This window comes from Camelus dromedarius, chromosome 5 (genome assembly GCF_036321535.1).
Source record: "Camelus dromedarius isolate mCamDro1 chromosome 5, mCamDro1.pat, whole genome shotgun sequence".
Classification (NCBI taxonomy): domain Eukaryota; kingdom Metazoa; phylum Chordata; class Mammalia; order Artiodactyla; family Camelidae; genus Camelus; species Camelus dromedarius.
This window is the reverse complement of record NC_087440.1, coordinates 18303847-18327075: the sequence shown is the minus strand read 5'-3', so window position 1 is coordinate 18327075 and position 23229 is coordinate 18303847. Positions and strand designations below refer to the sequence as shown.

At 38.0% G+C, this 23229-nt stretch overlaps 1 long non-coding RNA gene and 1 pseudogene across 1 annotated transcript in view; one reads left to right on the top strand and one right to left on the bottom strand.

Annotated features, from left to right (window-relative positions):
* LOC116153448 (uncharacterized) overlaps positions 1-23229 on the bottom strand; it is a 571285-nt gene that overhangs the window by 15908 nt on the left and 532148 nt on the right. Inside the window, exon 5 of the long non-coding RNA XR_004137183.2 lies at positions 769-899. This is a non-coding gene — a long non-coding RNA (uncharacterized LOC116153448). The remainder of the gene's footprint in view (positions 1-768; positions 900-23229) is intronic.
* Positions 17177-21827, top strand: LOC105105034 (gem-associated protein 2-like; annotated as a pseudogene).

The following is a 23229-nucleotide window of genomic DNA, read 5'->3' as shown; positions in this document are numbered from 1 at the left end:
TTGGAGTAGACAGAGCTATCTTGGTTTAATATCTTCCAGAAAAACATAAAATTCAAGGCAAATCATGTGTTTTTTTTTTTCTTTTTAGTTTCATGAGTTTTACTTTTTATTTTGACTTAGAACAAACTTGTTTTTCATTAAAAATTGGCCTTACACAGAAAGAGAAATCCAGATTTTGAAAGGAAGGAAGCAATCTGGAGAAAAGCAGTTATGTATTACCCTTAGGTGAGCTTCTTCCTCTCATCCATTCTCTCTCTGTCCCTCTTTTCTCCTTTCCATCCCCCTTCCCTCCTTCCTTTTCTTCTCTTTCCTCCTTTTCTTCCTTCTCCCTTTTATACTCCTTTCTTCTTCTTCTTCCTGTTTAACCAAGTACTTCTAGAAGATGGTTATTTATGTGAGCAACATACTGATACTTCAAGGTGCCTGTGATGGGCCAAACCCACTTCTACTCCCATTCCTTTCTTATTTGAATCAGTCACTGGAGAGTAATTAATGATACTAGTTGTTCTACTGATTCAACAAGTGGGCATCAGGGAGCCACTGGAGATTTTTGAAAAGAGAAGTGGCATCAAGAAAGAAAGAGTCCAGGGGGAGTTAAAAACCAGTCAGTGATTCGAGGCTATTCTAACAGCTAAGCCAGGCCCAGAAAGCCCATAATATTTCAAGGAGATGTTGAGGTTTGAGGAGTTCAGACCTAGGTCAGCCACTGCTTCAGTCTATGAGAAGAGGTTCAAGGGTAAAAGCAGAAAACTGAGTCATGATACTCACTGTCTGAGCACACCACGTGCTTTTATGCCTCCCCCGGCTGTTCCCTCAATCGGGAATTCCCATTTCCTCAACCAACTCTGGAATAACGACGCTAACACGTTCTCAATGAGGGCATCCTGGGGAAGTCCTTCCTGAAAAAAAAAAAGGAGAAATAATTGTTGGAGATAACCTCAATAACATGGATATTTATAACACCTAATATTTGAGGCAGAGTGCTACTCTTTGCAACAATATGAGGTCAGTGCCTTTACTTCACTAATGAAAAATAACTTGCCAAAAGTTACACCGTTGTAATTGGCAATGCCAGTATTTCAATCTAAATTGCTCAGAAATAAACTCCTTGTTCTTAACCATTATGCTTTTAGGAAGCCACTTATATTTTCAAATCTGTTGGTGAATATATGAAATAAGAAATGCTTGAACTAGTCACAGTTGTGATGACCAGTTTGGGCATCCTCTCTCCCTGGCTGCCGAAAACACACTGCAGGAGCTAGAGGTTGGAGGCAGGGAGCAAACTGTAATGATTTTATTATCTCACCAAACACTTAACACATTTTTTTTCATTAAATCAAAAAAATTGATCAAATAATTTCTTAATCAAAGATTTTGAAATGTTTCACCCCATATTTAGGCTACAATTCAAGTTATCTTACCATCCAAGAGGTTTTATACTTTGATTCCACCTTATTAATCCAAATTTATTTGATTCATTTCAAAGTCCACATTCATTTATGAAGAGCTAGGAGTGTGCCAGACACTTCAACAGGGAGGGAAACAAAGACGAAAATCACACCTTTCTCCAGGATCCTGTACACTTGTTGTTTGTATTTAAAGGTAATATTCTAAGTGCTATATTGAAGGTATATTCCAAGTATGATCAACAGAGACACAAAAATTATAAACTGCCTAAAAAGGTAGGATAAGGTCGCAGAGAATGTGAAATTTCAGCTGGGTATTGAAATATGAATAGAAGTTTATCAGGCAGGGAGAGGGTAGAAGGGCATCTCAAGGAGCAGCAAAGCAAAGCACGAGACTGTGATACAGTAGAGTCTGTTTAAATAATGGCAAGGAGCTCAGTGACGGAACCACCAATTACATGCATGGAGAAAAATAGCAGAAAAGAAGGCTTGAAATGCAGCATGGGGCCAGATTATGGAGGCCACCCTAAGGATCAAACAATAATTGTGGGTTTTAATTTTTTTAATTAACATTGATTATCTTTTCAGCATTCACGCTCAGGTATGTGCATGACAAAAATCTAGAGGGTTTTAATTTGCTTATGTCCCTTGGTTGTAGAGCAATCTCTTGTCCATATTGCAGTAAGGGCCAGGGAGAAATTCTCTCCTCTCAGTCTCCAAATATAATTAATTTTGCACATCTTTAAACCTGAGATGAGTACTAATGATTTTATCTCCCAGGTTTTTTGGGAGGAAAAAAACCAAACTGAATCATGAATTTAATAAAGGCAAATTTTGTTTTTAAAAGGCTTAACTCTTGCAGGGAGTGAAAGATGAATCGAGGAGAAGGAACATTTCTCCTTTTTCCTTATAGAACTTTTTCATCCAGCCATAATATTCTCTTCATTGCACTCCAATACATCATGCCAGTTCCCACCTCCAGCCTGATCCTTTTCTCATGTTGTTCATTCTGCCTTCTTAGGATAGAGTGCTTCTCCCTCTTTACTTTCAAATCCAATGCTATCTCCCCTTCAGGTAGAAGGAAGTCCTGGCCCCTCAGTAAGGTGTATTAGGTCAGATTCTTCAGAGGCAAGCCCTGTGACAAGGATTCCTGAGCCAGTGATTTATTAAGAAGTATTCTTGGGAAAAACTGGCAAGTACACACTACTAGGCATTTCTGATTCTCTGCACCAACAGCAGACCTGCTCCAGGGGCCCAGCACACAGACGCTGGGGTTTGGGTGCACACAATGATGGGTTAAGAGGGAGTCTAGGGAATCTGGACGGAGCCATGGCAGGTTCTAGTAGAATGAAGCATTTCCTCCCTGCTCCAGCCAGTCTGGTTTGTTCTCTAAAATTCTCTGCATGTTATTTTGTCTGCCACTCAGATTGTGAGCTGGTGCTGCTTTAAGTGTTTCTTGGTGTTTAGCTTACTACTTGGCACATAGAATGAAAACATTTTTCCCCAAATAATCTTGGATCTCTAGGAAAAATTTCAAACCAATTCACCTTCTTGAGAGTCCTTCACACCTGAGGAACCAACCAAAGTCCAGGGAAGAGCCTTGCAGTATGAGTATCCGCTTAGGTGGGCCCTGGGCCCCCATTCACTCCCAATATGAATACTATGCTATTCCTCAGACTCTACAACAACTCCTAGAATTCAAGAGTATGAGGCAATGCATCCATCAATCCAAGTGTAAAACCATAGGAATGGAGACTAATTTAGCCAGCTGATGGTAAAGCATCAAGGGATCCTTGGTGACTCCAAAATGCAGTTTGCCAGCATGGGACCTGTTCACGTGTAATAACCCTCCCAAGTTAATGCACTGGAAACTGGTTCAAAAAGACCACTTTAAAATGAAAAGTATAGTAGAAAATTGACTTTCAGCCATGTGAGGAGATAGTAGGCCTTTTCGGTCTTTCATTTCTCTATTTTTCATACATGGATAGCAATCCAAGACATTTACATGTAGAACAAGGCCTGGGAAATTGCTTAACTAAAGCACCTTTCAGCCTAGGCTGGCAGGAACGAAGTAATGCCCCTGATTTCTTTGAATACAAATTCAAAATGAATACATTGTATTTATGTATGTATCTCCTCTCTTCCATCACTTTACCTTTTCAGAAGGAAAAGAAAAAAGCTTGGAAGAAAGTGTGTTGCTAATATGTAAGATTTTCCCTTTTGTCTACTGTCAAGATGAAAACAACAACAACAACAACAACTTCTTTTTGTGAAACAAAGAGCCAGTAAAGGGGCATCTGGACATTTGCTATTGGCTAGTGCAAAATAGTAGGTCAGCATAGATCCTGTAGCCCAACTCCATTCATAATCCTTTCTAAATTTGTCTTCTTCGCTTTATCTTTTCTGGTCTAGAGCTCGTAAAGGCTGGCCTTTTAAAGCTTGTCCAAACTTTTCTGGTTTGGGGCGATTCTAAGGAAGGGCTGTTGGAGCCATTAGATAGCCTGGATTAAATTTGCTTAATTATCAATCATTAAACTTAAAAGACAGGAAAGTCTTGCAAGGAATTTCTTGCAAGGAAGTATCAACTCTCAATAACCTATAAATAATTTCTTTCCTTTTTTCATTTTCTGTTATTATCATGAATCCTACCCCCTCTTTGTTTTTTAGTTGTTTTATCTGCCTGAAAATATCAGAAGCAAGGCTGAAGTATTAAGGATTTTAGATTCCAACTACGTTTTGCACAGAACACTATACAATTCAGAGTGAGTCACTGTTCTTCAGTTGATGGGGGTTATAGTCTGAATAATTAGTAAAAATTCCCAATGCATCTGGAAATGTTGGGAAGCTGAGAGCATAGTGGAGGTAACTACAACAAACACCTTAGAACCAGGCAAGAAAAACACAACTGCAAACCAATAGATACTGAGTTTTCTTTTCTTAATACAACATGAAATAATTATCTAAGATAGAATGGCAGTCATTTGTGGAAGGGATTACTATTATGTAGAAATAGGTAGAAAAATTATTGATATTTATTGAAATACTTATAATTAAGATCATATTAGTATCTTAATGCTACCCTAGTTTTAATATATTAATTATTTTAATTACTTGGATCTTACTGCTTTTAGGGCAAACTGATTTCTCACATTCACATCATTTCTTGATTTATTCACACAACAAGCATTTTATTGACCACCTCCTGCCTGCCAGGCCCAGGGTTATGTACTTTGGATTCAGTGATAAGAGGCACAGTCTTTCCTCACAAGTTGTTCACAGTCTAGGTGGCTGCAGCAGTCAGGGCTCTTAGTTGCAAGCTACAGAAACTTTGCTAAGTTAAGCAGGCAAATAATTACATTAGAGGACACGAAGTAGTTCAAAGAATCACCCAGAAAGAAAGAAAATCAGATTCAAGTCAATACAAGCCAGAAGCAACGTCCAAAATGACACCACTATAGAAGCAACCAGGGCACGTGTGCTGCAGGCACATCCCGAGACCCTGCAGCTTGCCCTGGAAACATACCTGGTACCAGATACTAGAGGCTGTCACCCTCCCCTCTGCCCCCGCTGCCTGCCCTAGGTGACTGCCTTGCCATTAAATTGTATCCTCCTGGCCTAACCGAGTTCATTGTTTACCTTCCCAGGGACTTAGGTTATCTGTAGGGTTTTAGGGACAAAGAGGATCTATGCTCAAAGATTGAAATAGGTTTAAGCACTGTACACATCTCCATTTCAAACAGGGATTACCAGACAATCCTACTCAGGGACCAGTCTAGAGCTTCTCTCTATTGAAACCAGGCTAATTTGGCAAGGCAAAAGAAAACAAAATTCTTTTCATCACATTTGCTCAGAGGGTCTTGAATTTAAACCTAAAGAGGAGAGGAAGGAGGGGCAAGGTGAGGAAAGACGTAATTTGTATAATTGTAGCTCTATTGATGGGAACACCAATACCGCCAGATTTAATTATTCCTTTCATCTTGCCTTATTTCACTCTTGAAGATCAATACACTTGTTCTCTTCTTAAGCAGCAACGATTTCTACAATCTAAACATAAATTTAATCATGTGCTGCCATCTCAGTGTTTATAGACTCTGTCAAAGACATACCCCATTATAATTATTTTCTCAATCATTCGCCACAAGAGAAACACTTCAGGCAACACTAAAACTTAATCACTAGAAACAGTATCAATGCAACAAATGGATCTTATTAGATGGCCATTTTCCAAATGGAGTAAAGCTCATTTCCCAATTCTTTAATTTTCCGCTAAATTTCAAATTGTGTTCACATACAGAAACTGAACTATTGCCATATTTTATATGAACCATAAATAGAATAGTGTCATGAATATTGTTATTAAAACTGATTCCCAGTGCAGCATACGCAAATTTCTCAGGTCATAAATCATTGCAGGTAGTTTACTTCCACTCTAAAATGGAACTGTATGTTAACGCTCAAAGTAAGTAGTAAGTATAGGTTATAGAAATGGCTAAAAAGAAATAAATTGAAATAAATAGAAGATAAAACACTTATGAGAAAAGTGGCAGCTCAGATGACTTTCAAAACTCTTTCAGATCCAAGAGATTTCACATTAAATACGAATTATGCAAACAAATGTAGAATTGTGAAAGATGCCAATGGTGTTTTAACTATGAGAAGATGATCCAGTAATTCCAGAAACCTACCTTATGTTATGATTCTAACAGCATGGACATGAAGAGCTCGGATGAGCACGTATCAATTAAAAAATAAAAGCATGATAGTTATTTAATCTTATTAAAATCAAGTACAGTAATACCACTCACCACAGGAAATCAGAAGTATGTTTATATACATGAATGAACATGTATATGAGCATGTGTACGTGTATGTATGTATGTGTACTGATACGTGTGTTTGTGTGTGTCTGTTTTGTTTACACAGATGTGAGGCTATATGTATGTGTATGTGTATTTTCAAGTCCTCCTGATCTCTACAAAATTGATAAATATATTTATTTGAGGGGAAAAGGCAACTTGCTTGAAGTTACTTTAAGGACAAAAGTAGGATCTGTTATATATTGAACATTTTGTCTTAAAAATAAGAATTAAAAAAACCCAAACAAACAAAGCATAACTACAAAACAGAAATAGACTCACAGATATAGAATATAAATTTGTGGTTGCCAAGGGGGCGAGGGGTGGGAAGGGATAGACTGGGATTTCAAAATTGTAGAATAGATAAACAAGATTATACTGTATAGCACAGGGAAATATATACAAGATCTTATGGTAGCTCACAGAGAAAAAAATGTGACAATGAGTATATATACGTTCCTGTATAACTGAAAAATTGTGCTCTACACTGGAATTTGACACAACATAGTAAAATGATTATAAATCAATAAAAAATGTTAAAAAAAGAATTTAACAATATATAGAAATTCATGATAAAATCAAGTAAAATTCTTTTTTCAAAGTAATGAGGAGAGATTTCTGATCAAAATGACTTTAGAAGAACCTCTAAAAAGTGCATTTTATTGTCTTGTTAATTTTTTTTATTATGACCTATTTAAAACACAAAATGTTTAGAGAAAAAGAAAACAAATGCACTGTAGCTATTATCAGATTTAGTTAAATCTACCATTTGGCTACGTTAACTTAAAAAAATGATGCTATATTTTTAGTAGAAGGTCCTATATACTCTTTTATAAATTCATTTCTGTCCTTATCTCCCCACAAGTAATCACTGTCCTGAAGTCTTGCATTCTTTCTGTTCATAATTTTGTACTTTTAACATTTAATCATGTTAAACATTCAATGTTTTATTTGCATGTTTTTATAATTTATGGAAGTAATAATCCTATTGTAAATGTCATTCCATATTTATCTTTCTTTGCTTAAAATTGTCTTTGAGATTTACTTATATTGATTCATATTTATATTTATAGCTCTAGCGAATTCATTAACTGCCACATGGGATTCATGGCAAAAGTATAATACTTTATTTTTGTCCATTCTCAAATTGATGGACATTTATTTCCAAATCTGTTATTCTTTTAATCAGTCAAGGAAGAATTATTTTTGTACCTGTCCCCTTGAGCACATATGCAAGAAATATGCTATGGAACCCGACTACAGGTAGAATTGTTGAGTTGCTGAGAAGGGCATCTTTGGCTTTATTACATCACCAAATTGCTTTCCATTGTGTTTGTACCATTTAAATTGTGGAATATGAAATTCCACATTATCCCACATCCTCACCCAAACTTGTTATTATCAGGTTTTTAAATTTTGTCAATGTGAAAGATGTGAAATGGTAACTCTACTTTTTGTTTTAACTTGTACGTTGCTGATCGCCAATAAGCTCAATCATAACATGAGTTGCAAATATTTTTCCAGTTTATCATTTGCCTTTATACTGTGGTGATGGTATCTTTCCAATCTTTTTTCCATTAATTTTTGCTTTTCTATTTGTATTTCCTTGTTACCTGTTTTCTTTGTGTTTACCCTTTCTGTCCTTTTTGTTGAGTTTCATAAGGTAAATTTGTAACTCATATTCTCCAGTCTCTATTTTTTTTTTCTTTATTTAAATGTGCATTAAAAGCTTTACTTTGTTTCTTAAGACTTTCCTCTGGAAACAATGGTTCATCCAATGCAGTAATTTAAACAGTGAAAAATTTAAGAGTTTTAAGAATAATAGGCTGAAGTACATAACAATTTTTTAAAGAATTCTTTTGGGTTTCTTGCTATCACATAATAAGGGTGGCTACCTAAGCTTCCTAGATGGTTGGGGCTGGGTTTGCATACACAGTACAAATTTAATTGTGTTTAAGCTGGTATGCCCAGTAATCATGAACAAGTGTTTTTCAATTAAGAAGCTTCAGCTCTGCTCCCTTTAGGTTGTCTTATAAATAAAGAAGTTAGAATTCTGTTTAATAAGGAGATCAGTGAGCCCTAGTCAGCGGAACAACTTCTAGAAACATGACTGAGTGACTGGGGAATTATCCTTAGATACTATCAGCTTAATCCAGTGTCTTTTAATTATGCCCCTCAGTACATATTATTGTCCTTGGGGAGCAATCAAATACTTAAACTGGAAACTTCCTTTTTTGTGTGTGTGAAAGGCTAAGATGGTTTAAAAAATATATATGTAACATTGCCCTCTTAAAACAAATGACTTATTGGCAGGAAGTTGCAATCTGATTTTACAGAGGGAGAAACCAGGTCCCTCCATTGACCAAACTTCGTTTTTTCTCTAAAAATAATGTTGAAATCTGAGATGTAACAATAAAACAATTTACTTTACATACTTATGACTTACTGATTTTTCTAACAAGTTTTCAGTCACCTTTTATTTTTTTTGGTCTTTTAAAAATATTTTAAGATCTAAACTCTTTAATGAATAGACCACCATAAATCTTCCCCACATCCCTCGCAGATGTGATAGCCACACATTACAGCATCTTGTAGATCTCTGCCTTTGCAGATTCACTGTATCATTCCATTTAGATTGGCTTCCGTTATTGTGGTTTCTCAAGTTTCAAAATTACTTTAATCATTGGTGTCTTTGTCTATCATTGTGTCCCAGAAAACATGAAAAAATTGCCTTTATTATGAGTAGAGAAACATTTCCTATTTTTTAGATCTGCAAACATGGATAACACAGAATAAATCCATTTATAGAACCTCCATCTATGGGCCCTTATATACAATTTATAAAGAAGAGATAATAAATATAGAACCACAATTCCTACTGAAAGAAGGAAATATTTTGGCTTTTACTTTCTCCTTTTTTATTTATTTATTTACCTACAAGTAAATAAATTAAGTAGGAAGTAATGAGTTTTGAATGCTTATCACTGTTAGTTTAATTTATTTACTTGTAGGTTTATATAATTACTTTTTAATTAATAGCTATCTTCAATGACTAATTATCAAAGTTCCTGACAATTTAGCAATTGGCCCTTGTGCGACAAGTATCAGTGTCTGCAGCACATCACTGGGTCTTTCTGTGTCTCTTTGGTTTTATGACTTGTCTTTATAAGGTTTCTAAATAAAACATAATAATTGGAGTTTTCAGGGAAATTATTCCTTTACCTGGTAAATAAATTTCAGATTTCTTTTGGAAAAACTAGATATAAAGAAACACTTGTTTTTGCTATCATTCCATTTATTTCCCATATTTTCTGGTCAATTTATGTTATATTTTCATTAGAATTAATTAATTGTAGTACTTAAAGAGAAACCGTTTCCTGTTGTTGAATTTATATTTATATTAAATCTTTGAGGGAGGTAGATTTTATCATAATTTAAAAAGTTAAAATTGAGCTCCTTTGTTAAAAATTAGCACATGTTTGTAAAGTTACTAAATATTTTCATTGGTCCATTTTGGATTTTGAAAGGAAAATGATAGAGAGTAAAAAATAAGGGCTTAGAAATCAAATTGTCTTGGATTCAAATCCTGGCTCTGCTATGCACTAGCTTGGTGCACTCAAGCAATTTAGTTAGTTCTCAGTTTCAGTTCCTTTTCTGTAAAATGGAAATAATAACACCCCCACTTTTTAGACTGTGTAACTATGATTAATAAATACACATATTTGAAATATTTGATATCTGAACAAATTTTGAGAGAGCTGATCAGCCTCTCTCTCTCTGAATTCTGCACTTAATTTTGCATTTATTTATTTTCAAATTGAAAAAAAGTATTATAAGCACACAGTGAAACAAGCGCATAAAGCAAAAATAAGTCTACCTCCTACCCCAGGGCCCCATTCCCCCTCTCCAAATGTACATCTTCCCACTAAATTCTTCCAATTTCTTATTCTCCCTAGGGACGCAATTAATGCACACTCATACAAATCCATGTATATACATGACCATTCAGCATCTTGTTCTTTTACATAACAATGTATCTTAGCAACTATCCCGTTAAAGTATATATACAGCTGCCTCATTCTTCCACCTGGCTGGACTCTACTTTAGGGATCTGCCAATGTTTATTTGACCAGTTCCTTGTTGATGAAAATTTAGGTTTTTCATGTTTTTTTTAAACCATTATTACAGTAAACATCTTTGTACATATGTCATAGTACACATATATAGTAATACTAGTATAACAATTTTATGGAAAGGAAATCATTGAGTCAATAATTTGTTAATTTATACATGCAGAGTTACTGTTGGGAATTTAATGGAGTAATTCAGATAAAGTGCTTAATGTAGGGTCCAGCATATAGCAAACACTCAGTAAATGTTTTGTATTATTAGTAGGGTACCTATGACTCTCAATGCCTGCAGGCAAAGTAGTATCCAGCAACCTCAAGGAAGCTCTCAAACAAAGACAGGCAGGTGCTGGCTGTCAAGAGTGTGAGCACTTTGGGCAGGTGTACGTGGGAACAGCAAAAAGGATCAGAGGGGATGCGGGCAGAGCACTGATGGTGCCTCTCCAAAAGCATTCATTACATTATTTCATTTTTCTTAGAGTGACATGGTTGTCCTTGGAAATGGTCTTACTAGACTCAATAATTATGTTTAAGGCTGAAATGATAGATCATTCAGTCAAATGATCATTTTTGTTCTGCATGATATAAAATAACCAGTATGACTTTTCATGTTTTAGTTGCTTTGGCAAGTTTCAGACATTTTTACATAGGCATTTAAGGCAAAGTAAGTTTAAGCCTTACTACTTCATTCAGTTGGTAATATTTATGACTGAAATTAGAACATTCAACCACCTTCTATGATGAGAAAGCCAATAAACTGGAAACTGGCTTATAAGCTCCAGTGTCAGGCATCCAAGCCTTTGGCATTAGAGTTGATGTACTGACTCTGCTTTGTGGTTCATGCCAAAGAAGGGGCCTCACAAATCCCAGTTTTGAATTGGATTTTTTCCTCTTTTTGTAACAAACAACACTCTATCTGTATATTAGGAAATATTCTTCTTCCCTACTGAGTGTTTAAAGGTTAAGCATTCAAGAAAGGAGGAAGATTTATTCTGGCTTTTTATTTTCACATATTGGATTGCTTTCTTAGTGTTTACTGAGCATTCAAAATGTGAAAACATCTAAAAACAAAGATTCCTTGCTTCATGTCCCTGAAGCAAATCATGAGAAGAAAAGAAATCATTAGCACTAATTAGATATTTATTTATATTTAAAGGAGGACAACTGTGTGTTTTTTTTTTTTTTCCAGGAAAAAAAAATCAAGGTATTCAACTTCCTTACCCACCACACTATCATATGAAAGTTTTGCACGTACACTCTGAGCCTCGCCTGGAGCTGTGCATCCTTATGGGTGCTCTGCCACAATGTGCATAAAGCATGTCTATTGTCCCACCTGCTTTCAGGGAGATGATCCAAATCTCAGAACCCAGATTCTCCTTATAGTCCTGGCTGCAGAGCTACTTCTGCTACCAGGCTGTTTAAAACATTTTGTGAACAGTGATTGTTTCTAATGACCTGGGTGTTTGTCAGTAAACAACAATGAAAATCAATCCCAGAAGGCAGGAGGAACGTGAGGAGGCTGCTGGGCCCTGGCTGGTGGGCTGGCCCTTGGAATGACCATAGGGCTCATCTGGGATGACTGCTGGGTGCGCTGGCATTGGGTGAGTCTGGCCCTCCAATGGTGCTGAGGTCTGGCCTGGGCAGCTGCCAGGTGCTGGTGGGAGGAGTGGATGTGAGGCCTGGTGGGGGTGCTGAGATGGGTGGGGTTCCCAGCGGGTCATGCCTGCTTGCACTAGCAGGTTAGATAGAGATTTCCAAAATGGTGCCCACCAGAGCCGGTACTGACAAGATAGCCTGAAATTGCAAAAATGGCTCCCACCAGTGTCTCAGTCCCCAGAGAGCATCCCAGCTGGTTCCTGCCTCTTGAGCAGATGCTTCAAGATTAGCAAGTAGGTTGCCTTCACCTATGGTCCACGCACTTTTCTATCTGGTGTTTTTGAACTGGTTTTGGGGTTGAGTGAGTCTGCACATGAATCCTTTAATAGGTTTTCCATTCCTTGTAGTTCTCTACTTTTCCTAGATATATTCCCCACTGGTTTTCAAAGCCAGGTATTTTGGGGTTTTGTTTCTCCTGTGCAGATTTAAGGGTTGGAGTGCCTGGTGTGGAGCCCAAATTCCTTGCTCCTCAGAGAAAATAACTATCTTTGAGATTCTTCCTGATCATGGATGACCACAGTGAGAATGTGGCGTTTCTCCTTGGTGTAATCATCTCTCTGTTTCTCCTACCCTCTCAACACCATCCTTTCACTCTTTGTTGTGGAGACTGTGTTCATCCAGTTATCAGGTCCCTTTAAGAAGAAATTATTCTGCATGTAATTGAAGATTTGCTGTGTCTTTGGGAGGAGGTGAGTTCGGGATCTTCCTGTGCCACTACCTTGAGCCCTCCTCTCTTGTATCAGAATACAGATCCCCTTCGGTTTTCCTCCTACTTCTTTGGCAATAGTTTCTAAACTGAACTTCCACACTTCGTGAAAATGCTCATCTTAATTCACTGCCCCCGTTCCCACTACTTAGAAGTCACTTTCTCCTAGGATCCTTCCCTGACCCCAAAGTCTAGGTAAGGTGTTTTAGAACTTTTCCTAATGCTGTAACCCCCAGTGCTTCTGTCCCTTCCCTCATAGCAGTTATCACTTTGTAGGGGACAGTGGACTTACTGGTCTCTATTCCTCACTGGACTGTAAACTCTTTGTGACACCAGAAGCCATTGACCTTATTTATCTCTGTAATCCCAGTAACCTTAAGACAGTGTTTGGCACATGGTAGGTTCATAACAATTGGCTAAATCAATGACTAATTCCCTGTCTCATTCCTGGCCTATTTCCTGTAATTCAGCTGCCTGCTAAGCATTTCTAACTCAGTTTCTAGCTGTACCTTTGCTTCAATACACCCCAAACTGAACTCTACTTCCTCCAAAACTCCAGACTTGCTTTGCTGTCCACGGCAACACTATTATTCCAATCCTTTGGGCCCCAAACCCTGGTATCATCTCTGGTTCTTCTCTCTCCTTTGCTAGCCACATCAACAAAAGTTGACAAGCCCACAGAGTCTACTTTTTCAAAGTCTCCTCAACCTCTCTTTTACTATTCTCACTTCTACAATCCTAATATAAAAGATGTGTTACATTTTGACTAGATGACTAAAATAGATAGTCTTTTGGGTTTCAACCTCCAATCTCCCTCCAATATATCCCATTATTAAATGAATTTCTCTTTAGTTCCAGTTATATCACTTCCTTGTTCAAAATCTTTAAAGATTCCATTTTTTACTTTGTTAAAAAACTAAATAGCCTAACATTTAAGGCTTTCACTATTATGGCCCTGACTTGGCTGTTCATCTTAATTTCTTATTATTTTCCTATTAAGAATGTGATGCTTCAGTCAAACTACACTGTTCTACCAGCAAGTCCTGTACTTTCCTACGCGGGCACTTTTGTTCACTCTCTGCCCCATTAGTGGAGCACCCTCCTCTCCATCCTTTTTCTTCATATGTTGAAAGCCTCCTCATGCATCAAGTTGCATGACAGAGGCTGCCTCCAGCATAAAGCTTTCCCTGATTTCACTTGATGAAATGTGGTATCTCCCATTTTTAAATCTCCAGAGTTCTTTGTCTCTCTCATAGCTTTCCCGTGTGGTATGCATCAGTGCCACATCAGCACTTACCCTTTATTACAGCCATAATGACTCTAATACTTTTTTTCTCTTCCTGTAAATTCAGTGAAGATAAAGATGACGGCCTCCTTGTTCTTGTGTCATTAACCTACCCCAGCATCATCTATAGCTCCCCTTGCACATGGAGATACATATATATATATTTGGCAGAATGAAAAGGTCTCATGCACTCACTGCCTCCATGAAGAAAAGAACAGAGAAATATTCATCCCTGTGCCCTCTTACCTGCATAGACTCATCAAGAAACATACACTGAGACACTGATCATGGCTGTACTTTTATATTCCCAAGGCATCTAAGACGTCTCACTCCTTCAGCTCATAACCCTTTTGTAAACTAATTAAAACTAGAGACATTTGGATAAGCTCCGTGCTCCCCTGCACATCAGGTGGACCCCCTTTATGGAGTTGTACACTTACTAAAGGAGGCTGCTCCCAGGATCACTTGCATCCCTATGTCTGCTGGGACTTCAGACAGACCCCAACTCCTAGACAACTTCAGAGAGCCCAGCCCTTTCAAGGTGTATTCGTGTTCACATTTCCAGATTAAGTGGCCAGCCCCTCTTGGACTTGGGAATAAGAGGAGGTTGTTCTTAGCCTGAACAAAAGGGATCTCATGCCTGCCTTGTTCCCTAGGGAGAACAAACATGGCCATGTTTGCCCTCACCAGAGCACATTTGCAAGCTGAAAAGGACAGGGCAAATTCATCCCTTTCCTGTTTAGAGTAACGGGGAGCCCAGCTGGGGTGGTTACTGGGTTCACAAAGAAACAGGCAAAATTTTGGCAAGTCTTAGGGAGACCTAGCAACAAAACCCATTTCTCCCACCCCTTTCCCATCCATTTAAAATGCAGGTTTCTTCAAAGCAGCATGAAATCCCTGGGAATTTCTTGTGCCCTTTCAACAAATCAGCTCCATGAAGGGAAATGACTCAGTCTCCTTTGCCCCCAAAAGCTAGAGCCAACTCAGGCTACCAGCAGTCTTGGCTTCACAAAAGAACATTTTGCCCCAGGTCCCCTCCCCTCTCTGACTCCGATCAGTCTCCTTGCTGCTTCAGACGGCATCAAAGAAGGCATGTGTACTCTGTTTAATTATCACTGCTCTTCTGGAAATGCCTTTTTGATGGCCTGTATGTGCAAATGTACCCATTTACAAATGGACACCTCTACTTGTCAAGTAGGAGAGGCCAATGCAAAAGAAAGAACTCTTCTTCCTTTACATTGAATGAACTTTTTTGCAAATGGAGCAGATCGGCTCTGGCCAATTATAAACTGGTTCTGCTGACTTTCAGCAATTTAAGTCTGTTAATTAAATTGGAAACTACTTGCCTTCTGTGATTTAGAAGAAAGGATTTATAAGTTGAAGGTATACATATTTTAAATAAAATGTGCCTGCTGATTCTTTGTCTTGGTCTGTAAACCGGTCCTGAGTTGTCCTGAAGCAAGAGTGCTGATGGAAACTTGAGACCCAGACACATTTCACTGCCTGATGGATGGGCGAAGCCACCCAGCCAAGTTGCCTCATTTTTCTCAGGAGGAGGAGGGGCTGCACCTCTGCTCAGAGGAAATAAATCACAGGGTCAGAGGTCAGAGGTCATGAGTCTATAAAGCTTTATGACCTGTAGATGACAGTTATTTCTCTCGGATGGAGAAGCAGGAGAGAGAAAACTGTTCTTATTCTGTTTCTTATGTCCTATCTCTGAGTTTAATTTCCTTGTTACATTCAGTCCCCAAACATTGCTTTCTCAGCGTTGCTATTATTTATTCTTCCCTATCTCATTCCTTTTTACTACTGTTTGCTCCAGCATCCTATTTACCTTTTCTCAGTCGTGCTATTACTGCTTTATTTGTTTCAGCCAGCTCTTCAACCCTCTTCAGGAACTTACTGTTAGGGACACCTTGCTTACCGATAAATTCTTGCCTCCTTAAAGAAATGCTGAATTAAATTATAGAGATAAACTCTTTGTGCTGTTGTAATTTTTTCTATTATTAATTTAATTTTCTTAATTCAATATTTATTTTTGTATTTCTACATTTTATTTTGGCTTAGATGAAGGGATAGGGACAGAAGGGGAACGATACTTACACTGCATTTTTTTCCACATTTATTTACAATTCTTGCTTTCTAATTTGTTCAAAATTTAAAAGGTTTAGATAAAAATTAGGCTTAAAAACCATTATAGATTTATTCAGAAATTTTAAGAATAAAATGAACCTGAGCCCACGTATGTATGTAATTTATTTGGAAGAATATATTTCTGAAAATGAATGGAGATGTCCATTTCAGTTGTTTAAACAATAAAAGAAATAAGAACAAAATAAAGAGGAGAGCAGCAGAATTCAACAAATCCCATACATACTTCAAAAAAAAAAAAAAAAAAGAGTCTGGGAGAGAAGACCAGGGGATCAGAGGCAGAAAGAATGTTACAAAGCGAAGGGGGGATGAGTCATGTGCTCCCCCACATCCATCACTACCCTCATAAACTGTCAGCTTCGTGCTGCAACATCTCAGCTAGATTGAAAGCTCGTCTGAGACAGCTCTGTGCCTTGCGTGGAGCTCTGTATCTAGGCTCTAGCACAAGTCCTGACACACAACGAGTACTCATTAAGTGTGTGCCCAATGAGTCAATAACTGAATGAAATTATTAAACACTTATGATAACGGAGCCCTTCATACTGAAGGGTTGGACTGTCACTTATCAGTTTTCTGTCAAGCTGTAGCTCATGTCATATTTCTAGTGGTCCTCCACCTGTGCTGTGTTTTCTCACTTCAGGTTTCACACACTGTTCTTTCTGATTGAAGCAGACCCCATTCTCCACCCACCTTTACCTAACTGTTCAGTGTTCACTTTAGATGAACTTCCCCAGGGAGCTGAGTGAGGGGCTGCAGCACAGAGAATGCATCAAACTCTATGGATTTGCATGTTTGACTTGTCTGTACTTCTCTCTAGACTAAAGGTTTCTTGAATGTAAAAAGAATCTTACATATCTCTGTACTCCCAATGTCTGGCCCAGAGCATGAGGCAGAGTAGAAACTCAATAACATGCTTGTTGAACTAATAATGAACAAATGAGCACCAAGAACAATAAAAAGAAATGGAAGGGCGAGAGACGTAAATAATGATGAGAAGGGGTGTACTGCTGCAAAGAGCTCATCTGCACTTACCTTGAGGATACAGGTAAGATAAATCACGATCTTACCAGAAAGTTGCATTGATTTTGATGCTAGTACCATGCTATGTGGACCATCTGATTGGAAACGTCTGCTGTTCTGGGAGAATAAAGGTAAGTAATGAGGTTGGTGAGAATAAAGTGTTCAGTTGGGATACAAATGACTAGAAGGCATATGAGAAGCACTGTGTGTGGGCACCATCCTGGCCATGAATGGAAGACAATTTGTTGAGTTGTCCCCCTCTGCCTGCTGGAAGTTATTCCCTGTTACCCTCTTAACATGTTCCTTCTCCTCTGGTTAGATTAACATTTTTATTGACTCCATGAAAATACCTTATTAGTTTCTACCTCACTGTCTTTTCTCACGTCCCTTTTTCTTGTTTTTTCTTTTCCCCTTTCTTATTCACTTATAAATGATCCTTCAAAGATCAATTCAGGTTTCTCTGCCTCCAGGAAATTATTAATATTTCCAAACTAAGCTAAGCCTGTCATCTTCAGAACACCTGCAATATTGCCATCTACATTACACAACTAATATGGGATATAATTAAGAATAATGTATTTTCTACTGCTTTAGCTACTCACTTTGTCTCCTAACCAGACTATAAACTCCTTCAGTGCAGGGATTATAATTCAGACTTTTTGTAATCCTTCAAAGGACCTGGCCTGATAACGTATTATTTAGTTAATGAATACTTGCTGATTGAGGAAAATGGGTTTGTAGATAACTTTAAAAATATATGTTTATGAAGTAACATGGTTCTCAAACAGCTTTCTGATTGTCCTTCCCAAATTTTTGCCTTTGTTATAAAATTTGGGACTTTCTGGTTCTATAGTTCTATATGTATATAGGTACATATGCATAAATGTGGTTATAGAGAAGCAGAAAGAGTTATTTTACTGTTTTATTGTAAACTTCATATTCAGGAAGTTCTTATACTTGCAAGCTTCTTTTCTGTTATTCATCCCTAAGAGGGTATGATAAATCGTTGTTTACTGCCCTTTGAATAATACACTGTCACAAATGCTACTTCTGGTTTTCTCCTTTCCCAGCTATCCAACCTTAGCCCCTTCAGACATTTAAATGCCATGAACAGATGCTCAATAATATTACTTGGTGACTGGGCATAATTTATAGTGCTTATTTCTGGAAGTAGATGAAAATAGAAGCATTATGTATTTTTAAAGCTTTTCTTTCACATATGGCATGCTTCACAGGGAGGGAGGATTTGGATGAATGGAGAGCTGAATGCAGCTAATACTCTCATTTCAGTCTCATCTAAAAAGAGGGGAAATATAGGAAACATAGGAAACATCAGAATGGAAGCTAAACTGCGCAAGATGCTATTTTACTGTTAACTCAGACCCTTCTTACGCCAGATGGTGTTGGAAGAAAGCTTTGTTTTCTTGATGATGGGCATCTCCTTTAAATTTTGCTCGCCGGACACGTTTCCTGTCTCCTTGGCGTTCACAGACACTGTGGTCTTCTTTTACACACCTCTTAGATGCAGTGGCTGGTCTGGCATTTCCAGGCACTGTATACCCTTCTGACTGGTTCCCTAGGAAGGGAATCTGTGCTTCTTGATCTATTAAAATCTTCAAGGATTCGAATAACCATGCATGCTACCATAACACCCTGTAATAGCACTCCCCACATTAAAATGCCATTTACCTATTTTCCTCTCTCTCTGAAATCCACACTGTGCACTCCTAGTTATCAGGAACTCTTTCTGATTTATCTTTTTATTCTAGTCTGGCATATGGCAGATGCTCACTAAACATTTCTTGAGTACACGAACAAATGAAGACCAGAAATTCAATCTACTTTGATATTTAAAGGAAGTCATTATACTTCCTGGAATCACATGGGATAGAGGGAACATTTTTTTATAAATAGATGCTTATGCTGTGTCTGGAGCACAGCACATGTTACCTCATTCAATCTTTTCAAAAAATTCATGAGCTATTCCCTTATTTGCCGCCATTTGTTGGTTATTTACCTACCTGATATACACTATGTCCTATCTTTCAAAATATTTTCTCATTTAATATTGTTAATGATTCTATGAAGCAGGTACTACTATTCCTATTTTTAAAAGAAGGAAGCTGAGGCTCAAAGAGGATATGAAATGTTTGAATCCAAATCGCCTAACTTTAAAACCCAAATATTTCCTACTTGGCCATCATAAGAAGGACACAAAATGTTTGGGACAAAGAGGTTATTTATGTGACTTTGCTGCTTTCTTTGTTTTTCCTCTGATATCTGTATGTACCACTTTCTCCCTGTGTACCTTGCATTAACTTTCTTCCAGACAAAATACCTTATTATTTACTATAAAATACAGAGAAACCTTATTGGCCATCTTGTAGGCTGCTAGTCCAATGTTAAGTCAATAAATACATTCCTTTCACTAACAATCCTTGTTTCAATCAGTTGTGACCAGATTCTTAAAGTCACATTCTAGAAAGCTTGACCACCTTTACATAAGGACCTGCCGTGGCAGCATTTCCCAGAAGGAGCCTGTGGGTCTGAAAATTGCTCAGAATTTTATCAGTGGTCCAGTCACAAACAGAAGATGCTCCCAAAGATAAGCATGAGCCCTTCATCAGTACAGTAATTTTAAGCACAGCTTTACAAAAGCAGCATCAAATTCTAACTGGATCTACTAAACGTAATTTAAGGAGCCATAGTGGGCTAACTCTAATGTACTGTTATATCCAATATATAAGCACAACATTGCATGTAAGCAAGTGTGTGTGTATATAATGTGTAAAGTGGGGGGAGGGATAAGGATGTGGGAGTATGGTGGTGGACTGAAAACATTATTTTAACTTTGTTTTTTGTACCATAACAGACAGGTTTTGGTATTGCCCCTCAAGAAGGACATAAGAGTAGAGAAAGAAAGAGTAATTAAATAAGCGAAAAAGAGAGAGGTTGCCATGCTAGTAAAACTGGATCCTGAGATGAAAAGAAACTTAGAGGTCAGCTAATACAACTCCCTAAGCCAAGGGGAATACTATTTCCATTGACATCACTGAGTATCAACTATCCTCAAAAGGATAGATCAGAAGATTATCACTTTTCATTTTGCAAAGATGAAGACAGAGACAGGAAAAGTCAAAACTGTTAATGTGGGAAAGGTATGGGTAGGATATATCAGATGCAGTCACCTAATAGCAGAATAGCAGACTTAAAGGAACCTCCTGAACTGAGAGATGGGTGTGCGCTTGTAGCATTTACACGGCACAGATGGAATGGGAATTAGACTTCTTGTCCTGAGACCTAGATTCTAGGCTAGTCTGCATCATTAGCTAGCCACGTAGCACTGAGCTGCACATACGATTTCTCATCTGTGAAATGAAGGGGTAGGACTAAAAGACTCCTAAATTATTTTCCAGTGATAAATTACATGATCCTACAGAACATATTTCCTTCTGACAATGGGATCAACTGTAGAATATATGACTCTAAGGTTGTATTGATTAAAAATAAAAAAATAGTTTTGGGGGGTGTTGATCACTACTTCTGCAAAGAACTAAATTTACAATCTTCTTTGCACCACTGGAGCCTTAATCTTGATACAATCAATAGGTGTGCTCGAATGTAATTTAGCCCCCTAAGCTCTACCTCTTGATTAACTCTGTGCCAAATGTTTCTATTTTTGTGCCTGTGCAGTGACCAACCTAGACTTGGCACACATGCTGAGCGGAACTGGCTAAACTGAAAACTATGGCACAGGTACCAGCGAAGCCTGCAGGGGGAGAGCTGATACCCCAGCTGTTGCCAGTGGAGCCCTGCAACTTGACAGGAGGTTTAGATCCCTCTGTACCCCTAAGGATGCCTCAGGAATACCTGAGGCCAGTCTAGACTGAAGCAGCTCGAAGTCCAGACATTGTGGCAGCGCACATTAACCCAAAGAATTTGAAAAGGAAGCAAAGTGTGGATGGTTCTCTTTCAGAATAACAACTTGTTCCTGAAGGATATCCCCCCACAGCTCAGAGGCAACAGCAACAAAGTGGCACAGCTTTCCAGTGTTCAACAGAGCGCGTGAACAGACACTGAGGTCACTGGGAGTCACAACAGCTGGGTAGGAACAGGACCGTTCCTTTCGGGTATGTGAAGTATGTAATCATTTCTCCTTTTCTGGGATAAATATCCTTCAGTCTTCCAAAATCTGAAGATGAGGAAAGCTGTAAAAAAAAATGTGTCTGGGTGAAATGTTATGTGCTGAAGGCGCTGTTGGACCAGCTACAAATGAAAGTCCTGGATTACATACAGATTGGTTTTCTTCCCTTGCTTAGTATTGTTAGCAGAATGGACCAGTCAACAGTAACTAGCATCTTGGAAAATCTGAGCAGCTGGTTTGGAGAAAGAGACTTTATTCCATAAATGAGATTATAGCTTTATGCTTTATTGGCTTGTCTTGGAAAACCTTTATTACCTGAGGATCGTTCACTAATTAGGCAGCTTGCAAGAAGGTGCTCTGAAGGGAGGCTTTCAGTGGACAGCAAAAATGACGAGAGGGTTCCTGCTTTGAATTTACTAGTCTGCCTGGTTAGCAGGCATTTTCACCAATGTGATGTGGATGATAAGCTATCTTGATATAGCTGAACTCAGGGACAGAAGATACATGTGATGATGGCAGTCTGAGGAAGGGCAATGCCAATCCAAGTGCAGATTGCATCACATCTTCAGCACAATGTGAAAGGTCCTCATCTTAACCTATGCAACTCAAGTTGACTTTCAGAAGATAGATTGTATTGATTCGAATATCTAAAGTAACTGGAAAATGCCACCCAGTTTTTGATGAAGAGTTTAAACAGTTTTCTGAAATCACATGCTTTTAAAACAAATCAAGTGCCATTTACTGATGAAGCATCCTGCCCAGAAACTGTATGATGAAATTTTACAGGAGATCCTTGGTGCTGTTACAGTGTTTACTTATATACATACATATAAAAATATATTGAAAATGTGAAAAAAATTGCTTTCAGGGATGTCATTCTTAAGCTTTCTATTACATTCTCTGCTGATAAAAATTATGTCATTATTGCATTTTCCCCATAGACCTGTTTCACATCTTCTTCTCTGAGCCCTACATTTTTCTTTATTAGAAACTTGCTTGTTCTGGCACCTCTTACAGACTCATTGTTGGGTTAAAGAGGTGCTAATATTCACAAGGATGATACCAAAGCTATATGCACCTTTTTCGGGTTGTGCACTGCACCAGGGCACCAAACTGAAGGAGCAAGTGAGGGCTGCAAGCTCTGTGCCTTTGTGCGGGTGCATCCAGCTGAAAGCAGGCAAGACTCTCTCCAATTCACTCTAAGGTGTAATAAGGGCTTGAGGTGTCCTGGGAAGTGGGATTCATCCATTTGCTCCATGACCTGAAAAAGGTCTGAATTATACTAACACTATGACTATCCATTCCTCAATGTCAAACGTGTATGACAAAACGAATTACAAGGGACTCTTTTTGAGGGGCTAAAAAAGAAATGACACAAATCAGTTCCACTTAAGGGGCAAAACATTCTAGGCAACTCAGATTAAACTTTGCATTGGCCTATTTTGTTGGAATAACAGCACATTGTCATGGGAGGACAAAATTTATTGGTCAAAATTTCCTCAGGGCTAACTCGCACTGAATCCCTGCTGAACGATCTCAAAGGAGTAAAACAAATTACATATATTGCATTAGGTCTTAGCATGTACGGTACAGTCAAAGGTGATTCAAACACTTGTGCAGGTGCCACGCCCCGCAGAGAAAGGAAAATCTCGTTAAAGCACTTGTTGATATTCTCTCTCTCACGAAGAATTTGATAGACTTTCTGCAGATACTCAGCAATCTATATATGATTTGGAATGAAAATGGGTTGTGTAAGTTGTCCTAGAATTTCACAGAAAATGTAAATTGTCCACGCTCTCTTCCAAATAAAATCAGACTTAAAATGGTTCCCATAGCTCTCCCTTCAACCATAAGATGTTCCCATTAGTGCCAATTAAT